This window comes from Etheostoma spectabile, unplaced genomic scaffold (assembly GCF_008692095.1).
Source record: "Etheostoma spectabile isolate EspeVRDwgs_2016 unplaced genomic scaffold, UIUC_Espe_1.0 scaffold505, whole genome shotgun sequence".
NCBI lineage: Eukaryota > Metazoa > Chordata > Actinopteri > Perciformes > Percidae > Etheostoma > Etheostoma spectabile.
The window spans coordinates 30,403-38,927 of NW_022605622.1; positions in this window are offsets into that span (position 1 = coordinate 30,403).

Below are 8,525 nucleotides of genomic sequence, written 5' to 3' on the forward strand. Positions count from 1 at the left end.
TAACTTGATTGGTAATCATTGCGGGTGATTTTACATTCAGGTGACAGCCCCCAGGACAAAGGGGGGACAAAAGGCTGTGTGTGTTTTTGAGAACTAGGGAGATCAGCATGTGACGAGCCCACCCACAATAAGGGGACACTCTGGACACTTTATGTGTCTCCAAGGGTCTGAACATTTCAGGTTGTGGGCACTGACGTTGCTCTCGAGATCATTCCTATGTGTTTTCTTTAACGGCACTATCTTGTGCCCAAAAGTCTCCAAACAAAGTAAATCAGAAAACGGTTGATCAATGAAAACACCAGTGACACATTTATACAGCTTTTTCTCCTCCACACCGCCCTCTCTGGGCTCCAGTCACTGACTTGTAGATATTTCAACTGTAAAATCACACAGTTAGTGATGCCATTGCTTCCCACTAAGGTCAAAGTTGTATCTGGTAAAAAAGATCTCCATGGAGAAATGTCCTACGTGAAACAGAAAAGAGAAGTGTAGGAAAAGCTGAACAGGTGGCGAAAAACAAATCTCCTGGTCCATTATAACTCCTATAAGAGAACTTTCGCATTTATAATTTTGGAACTGAGGAATGCAAGAAGTTCCTTTTTCTCTGATATTATCTCTAGAAACAAAATAATTCCCCTTGCTTTGTTGCTACTGTGATAGGTTAACAAACCCTCCAGTACCAGTATCATCTGAACTTTTATCTCACCAGCCTCCAATGATTTGCCTCCTTCTTCAAAGACAAATTCAAAAGTTGCATACACATTCAGTGCCATCCATATCAAGTCCAGATAGTGTTGTCACAGTGTTCAAGCAAAAATAGTTCCAATATGACGAATTTCACACGATCAACCATACAAACCTGAGACATATATTCAACATCTGAAAACCTCGACCGTTTGCCTTGATGTTCACCACGGGACGTTTCAAAAATGTTTCCAATTGTTGACTTCTGATCTCTACAGATTGTGAACACATCTCTTCTTTCAGGTATCTTTCCACGGCCCTGAAAACTGCAGTAATCAAGCCACTCTTAAAAAGAACAACCTAGACAAGTCACTATGAGCAACTATAGCCAATATCAAACCTTCCGTTTTTAAGTAAAATCATTGAAAAGTAGTCTTCAACACTCAACCATTTCTTGTCACACGCACAGTTTTGATACCTTTCAGTCGGTTTCCGATCACACCACAGCACTGAAACGGCTCTTGTCAAAGTCTTTAATGACATCCACCTTAACACAGATAATGCAAATTTCAATCTTAGTATTACTTGACTCAGTGCTGCATTTGACACGGTGACCACGACATTTAACTAGACCGATTGGAAAACTGCGTTGGCCTTTCTGGCTCAGTACTAAACTGTTTGAATCCTACCTAAGAATAGGGTATACTTTGTGTCTATAGGTAATTAGGCATCTGAGCGTACAAATATGACCGTGCGGAGTTCCGCAAGGCTCCATTCTGGACCTCTTCGTTTACATCTCCATGCTTCCACTGGCTCGATTATGGAGAAAAACAAAATCAGTTACCATAGTTTCGGCACGACACACAAATTTACCATAACCCTTATCGCCAGGGGACATAGTCCAATCAAACACTAGACTAATTGCATCGAACAAATTAACGCTGGATGTCCAGAACTTTCTGAATAAATGAAGGAAACCTGAGTGGTTTTTTTGGAGCAAGAGAGGAACGATTTAAAGTCTGCGCTCACTTCAACAACAATCTGTTAAAACAACGACAAGCCAGAAATCTTGGGTAGTCATGGACCAGCCCTGAATTTAACAGCCCATTAGACAATTACAAAGTCAGCCTACTATCACCTTAAGAAATATCAAGGGTTAAAGGACTTATGTGTCAACAGGATTTGGAAAAACTTGTCAGCCTTTATCTTTCAGTAGACTTGACTACTGTAACGGGTCTTACAGGTCTCCCAAAATCATCATACGCTGCAGCTGTTCAGACGTGCTGCTCGAGTCCTCCCTAAGACCAAGAGCCTGGATCACATCACTCCAGTTCTGAGTTCTTACACTGGCTCCTGTGTCCTCAAAGAATTGATTTCAAAGTACGCTTTGCTAGTTTAAAATCACTTAACGGTTTAGTGTCCAATATATTGCTGATCTGGCTACTACAACTATGACCACCCCCACCTCTCAGGTCATCTGGGACAGGTCTGCTTTCTTCCCCGAGTCAGAAACTACGGGTGAAGCAGCTTTCAGTTTCTATCTCCTCATATCGGAATAAACTCCCAGAAAACCTGTAATCCGCTGCTACTCTCGTTCTTTTAAATCAGGCTGAAGACCTTTCTATTTGGATGCTGCCTTCTTTAATGACTAAATTTCTTTAAATTTCTTATGCTGCACTGTAAATTTATTCTTGTGTTTTGTTTCTCTTTGGTTTTAACTGTCTATTCAGTGTTTTACGCGTTTTTATCTTGTGATTTTTAACTGTTTTACTTGTGTTTTACTGTTTAAACTGATTTTGTGAAACACTTGATTGCCTTGTTGCTGAAATGTGCTATACAAATAAAGCTGCCTTGCCTTGCCTTATAACATGCCAATAAGATCATTCAAATTGCAGTTTCATACATACGCCATTTCACAAGATCAGTCTGATTCAGAGACAAACAGTATGCAACTGTATACTTATCCGTCCCCCCAAAGTCAACCAACAACACTTTACTACAGTAACACCAAGAAACAACCAGAAACGTTAATAGTACTAAACTATCTTCACATCATACACCCACGGTCTCCATTACAGGTCCTTATTTGCACAAATCTGTCATATCAACATATCGAAGCCACTACTGATTTTCAAAATGTAAGACTTCGCCTCACAGTTAAGCATTCACAATATGCTATATATATTATATATATATATATATATATATATATATATATATTTCTGTATATACAGTATTATTGTGGTTTTAAATGTCCACACGGCGGTAATGAAGGCACATCTATGTGTATATTAAAGTTAAGAGTTTGACCTAATTATAAAAATGTTCCCAACAATCGTTGACATCACTGAGAATATAAGCAGTTTCTGGTGTTAAAACCTGTACAACGTGAACTAATCTTTAAAGCAGCGAAAACCACGCGGATCATAAGAGTTTTCCATTGAATTACGTACACTCTATTCCATGGACACATCCCGACTAACAAGGACTCCATCAAATTGTTTTAAATGTAATTTTCTCAAAGCTGTGAGCACCAAAACCTCCTGGAAACTCCATTTACCTCCTTTGGTTTTGGGCGGACAAAAGTCTCAGAAGTGTGTTATATCAAAACCCTAAGATAAGCATTATATTTATATTGGGGTAACCAAGCCTTTAAATGGATTTCTTCCTAATAATGTGAACAGAAACCATCAGATAACCGCCCCCCCCCCCCCCGTCCCCCCATCCCCCTACCAGCTGAGCCTACAGATCTGAAACAAAACACAGAAATAGCAGCGAATAAAAAAAAAAAATAGTTTAATAGAACAAAACAAACAGACACTTCCAATAAAAAGCAAACGTATCCAGCCGTTAAACTGAGAAGAGGAGCAAGAGAAACGTGTGTACACAGCTGCAAAAAATCACCCGGTGGATGTCTTTGTTGACCTTAAAGGTACATAAAGTATCAAGAATTTTGCTGAAGTATTCTGCGTTTTATATAGATTTACGGCTCTGACAAAGAACATAAGTCACTTACTACAAATACTTAACCCTGGTGTTGTCATTGGGTCCGAATTGACCCGTTTTCATGTGTTTTATATCAGAAATTGTTGATTTCTTTTCAACCAATTGGCCCAAAAATAACATGGATGATTCCTTATGTTCCTTCTGGATAATTAATGATGACTTTCATTGACTTCTGAGTGTTTTAATAAACTTAGCTTAGTGTCTGTACTAAACTTTGACTCCCCTCATCTGTGATCCACTCACATCCTCTGATCTTAACTATAATCAAATAATTTATATTTCTGCCTTTTACTAAACAACGTGCACACAATTTGATACAAATGAGGTTTGTTGACCATGACTTCAAGAATAAATGTAAACCGTGTCATTGAACCACGCTAGGTTTTTAAAAAAAAAGCGGCCAAAAGCTGGAAAAGTGACAAAAACATCGTAAAAGCACAAAAATAAAATTCAATTTTGACCTAGAAAGACAAGTTCATGGTTCCTGGAAGACAACACGAGGGTTTTAATGTCCTCCTGAGATGACTGTTTGTTTTTTAGGTCAAGTCTTAGTTTTTATTTATTTTTTAAAAACATGTTTTTGATATTTAGCTTATTAAATAACATTGCCAACAACCTGCTTTGTTGGTCCGTTCACACTGAAATCGACTATTTCTGAAGGACTGAAGATTAATCTGTGCTTAGAGCCAGAATTAAAGGACCCTCGCGTGAAAGCAGTGATTGGTTTTAAAAACACCAACGGTAATGACGAGTTTGGCTCTGTGCTCCTAAAAAAAACCCCTCACAGACATTCAGGAGATTAGGGCCACTGATTCTGAAAAAGTCAGATATATTTATCTGATAATTATGACTTTATTTCTCAGAATTATGACTTTATTCTCAGAATTATGATTTTATTCTCAGAATCAGGACTTTTTTTCAGATTATAGGTCTTCTCACAATTCTGAGAAAAAACTAATTAGACTTTATTCTCAGAATTATGACTTTATTCTCAGAATTATGAACTTTTTATTAATTCTGAGATTAAGTCCATAATTCTGAGATTAAAGTCAAATTCTGAGAATAAGTCATATCTCTGAGATAAGTAGGAATTCTGACTTTAATCTCAGATTTGAAAAAAAATCATAATTCTGAGAATAAAGTCATCCTGACTTTTTCTAAGAATTCTGAGATTAAAGTAGAATGCTGACTTTAATCTCAAATTAATGACTTTATCTCGAATTATGACTTTATTCTCAGAATTATGACTTATTCTCAGAATTATGACTTTGTTCAATTTGACTTTTTTTATTCGAGATTAAAGTCTAATTCTGAGAATAAGTCATATTCTGAGAATAAAGTCAATTCCTACTTAATCCCAGAATTATGAGTAAAGTCGAATTATGACTTTTTAATCTGAGATTAAAGTCAGAATTCTACTTAATCTCACATATGAGAAAAAATCAGAATTATGACTTTATTCTCAGAATTATTGTTGGTCCGTCCCACTTGAAATCGACTAATTTCTGAAGACTGAAGATTAATCTGTGCTTATAGCCAGAATTAAAGGACCCTCAGCGTGAAAGACGTGCAGTGGATTGGTTGTTAAAAACCCCAACTGTAATGACAGATTCTGGCTCTGTGCTCCTAAAAAAACCTCCTCACAGACATTCAGGATTATGGCCACTGAATTCTGAGAAAAAAAGTCACGAATTATTACTTTAATCGAGATTATGACTTTATTCTCAGAAATTATGACTTTATCTCAGAATATGATTTTATTCTCAGAATTATGATTTTATTCTCAGAATCAGGACTTTTTTTTCAGAATTAGGTCTTTCTCACAATTCTGAGAAAAAAATCTGAATTATGACTTTTCTCAGAATTATGATTTTATTCTCAGAATTCCTACTTTAATCTCAGAATTATGACTTTATTCTCAGAATTATGACTTTATTCTCAGAATTATGACTTTTTTTAATTCTGAGATTAAAGTCATAATTCTGAGAATAAAGTCATAATTCTGAGAATAAAGTCATAATTCTGAGAATAAAGTCATAATTCCTACTTTAATACCAAAATTATGAGATAAAAGTCAGAATTATGACTTTTTTTAATTCTGAGATTAAAGTCATAATTCCTACTTTAATCTCAGAATTATGAGATAAAAGTCAGAATTATGACTTTATTCTCAGAATTATGATTTTATTCTCAGAATTATGATTTTATTCTCAGAATCAGGACTTTTTTTTCAGAATTAGGTCTTTCTCACAATTATGACTTTATTCTCACAATTCTGAGAAAAAAATCTGAATTATGACTTTATTCTCAGAATTATGATTTTATTCTCAGAATTCCTACTTTAATCTCAGAATATGACTTTATTCTCAGAATTATGACTTTTTTTAATTCTGAGATTAAAGTCATATTCTGAGAATAAAGTCATAATTCTGAGATAAAGTCATAATTCCTACTTTAATCCAGAATATGAGATAAACAGAATCTGATTATTCTGAATTATCTTATTCTCAGAATTATGACTTTATTCTCAGAATTATGAGTTTTTTTAATTCTGAGATTAAAATCAGAATTCCTACTTTAATCTCAGAATTCTTGAAAAAAGTCGATTGACTTTATTCTCAAATTTGACTTTTATTCTCAGATTATACTTTATTCAGAATTAGACTTTTTTAATTTCTGAGAATACAGTCAGAATTCCTACTTAATCTCAGAATTCCTACTTAATCTCAGAATTCCTACTTTAATCTCAAATCTACTTATCTCAGAATTCCTACTTTAATCTCAGAATTATGAGGAAAAAAAGTCAGAACTCACATACATTTTTCACCAGTGGCCCTAATCCTCTTCCGTAGGCAGCTGATTCTCAGCAATATTAATACTCATTTTCTACCAGTGCTGCCATTTGTTGTTAATTCTCATCTTTGCTTTTCCTTCGTCACCCATTTTCCCATTTTGCTGTTCGGTTGCAGAGAGACTCGAGATGCACACGCGTACATGGAGGACATATATTTCTGTTTTCTTGCACAGAGCCTCTTATACATTATTAGACGTGCTATTTTGCAAAATCATGGGGTACGAAGCGGAAAACTGAACCTTTCATGGTGGGCGGGGCGTAGGTGCTCTGCTTCCTCTGAGAGGAATTGAAGGCTGCGGAACACACGAGAAGAAAAAACATTTTGAATTTGACTAAGTGACAGCTGATATTGGCCAATCCCTCCACGGGAAGCTGAGAAATCCTTTTGTGGAAGCCAATGAAGTCGCAGTGTTACAGAGGAGGGTCCTGGTTAAATATTGACAGCTATTCTATCCAATTACAACCAAACGTTATGAACCGCCTCCTGTGTAGCCAATCAGAGACGAGTTGATTGATATCAAACATGACCAGAACAAACTTAACCCTGTGATGGCTCCAGCTGTGTCAAAGCAAAAATAAGACCTTCTTATGGCATTTCACCATTTCATCAAATTATGATTACTTATTCCTATAAATGTATGCATGTAGTTCTTTCAGGTATGTGTGTGGTGATGTGGATGTGTTTTTGTATTTCAGAAGTTTTGTATTTAGCACTTTTTGGCTTTTTTTAGAAATAGAATGAGACAACGCACAGACATATGTGTAGAAATACATTCATATAAAATCCATTTTCTAAGTCTTTTCTTCTGGATTTTTCTGTTCTAAGTTGAGACATGTGGCTAGGGTACTATTTTGTATATAGCCCCTGTAATATGCTACAGTAGTGCTTTTTTATATTTTTCAGATGATTACTTGGACGGAAATAACAAATCTGTGTTCTAACCTCTGTAGCTCTGTGTCAGTAAGGCCTAGTGTCACACTTCCACTAGAAACAACAAGTTGAGAGTGTTAGCTTCACAATGAACTCAGGGTCATCCCAGAGGGCCAAAGCATGTGGAAACTGCAGCACTTTTTAGGGGGTAAAAATTTAGGTGAGAAAATCATATATTTTCAAGTGTATCTGAAGAGGTTAACAGTGAAATCGCACATCTTTGTAACAAGTGAACACTGTTTCAGTGAATTATCTGAAGATGTACTAAGCTAAGCAATGCACTTATAAACATAATGTAAGCACATTGGTTCTGTTCATGTGCTTATAATATGAGACAAACATCCAATAGGAGACAGAACGCATGATCCGATGTTGTCCTTCCTCATCTCATTACAGTGAAAACAACATTGACTTTCCAGAAAAAGCCATCATTCATCTGGCAGATTGTTCCCTGAATGTTTGCCGTGACCTTTACTGGCAAAAATGTGCAAGATATGAACATATTTCGAGGATCTGAATCACATTTTCTTGTCTTTTAAAGGTCCCGGATTATGCTCAATTTCCCGATTCATACTTGTATTTTGGGTTTCTACTAGAACATGTCCACATGTTTTAATGTTGAATATACCTGTTTTCACCATCTGTTTGAAACCAGGGCTGTGGTACTCGAGTCCGGTCTTGGACTCAAGACCGTTTTTCCATGGTCTCGGACTCGTCTCGGACTCGCTAGTATTTGGACTCGGACTTGTCTCGGTCTCGGCCGCTGGTCTCGCCCAACATGGCTTTTAGGCTTTTGGTCTTTATTATGTTGATGATAATATTGGAGGGAAAGTGATACCCAAAATTGATGGTCATGCATAAGACGGTCTTGTTTTGGACCTCGTTTTAATTAGTTAAATTAATTAGTGTGAAGGTAGTCTCAAGTGGGTTAGGGTTAGGGGGGTTAGGGTTAGGGGGGTTAGGGTTGGGGTTAGGGTTTGGGGGTTAAGGTTAGGGTTTTATATGTCTTAATGTTTTTACTTTTAACTGTTTGTACTTGTGTTTTATCTG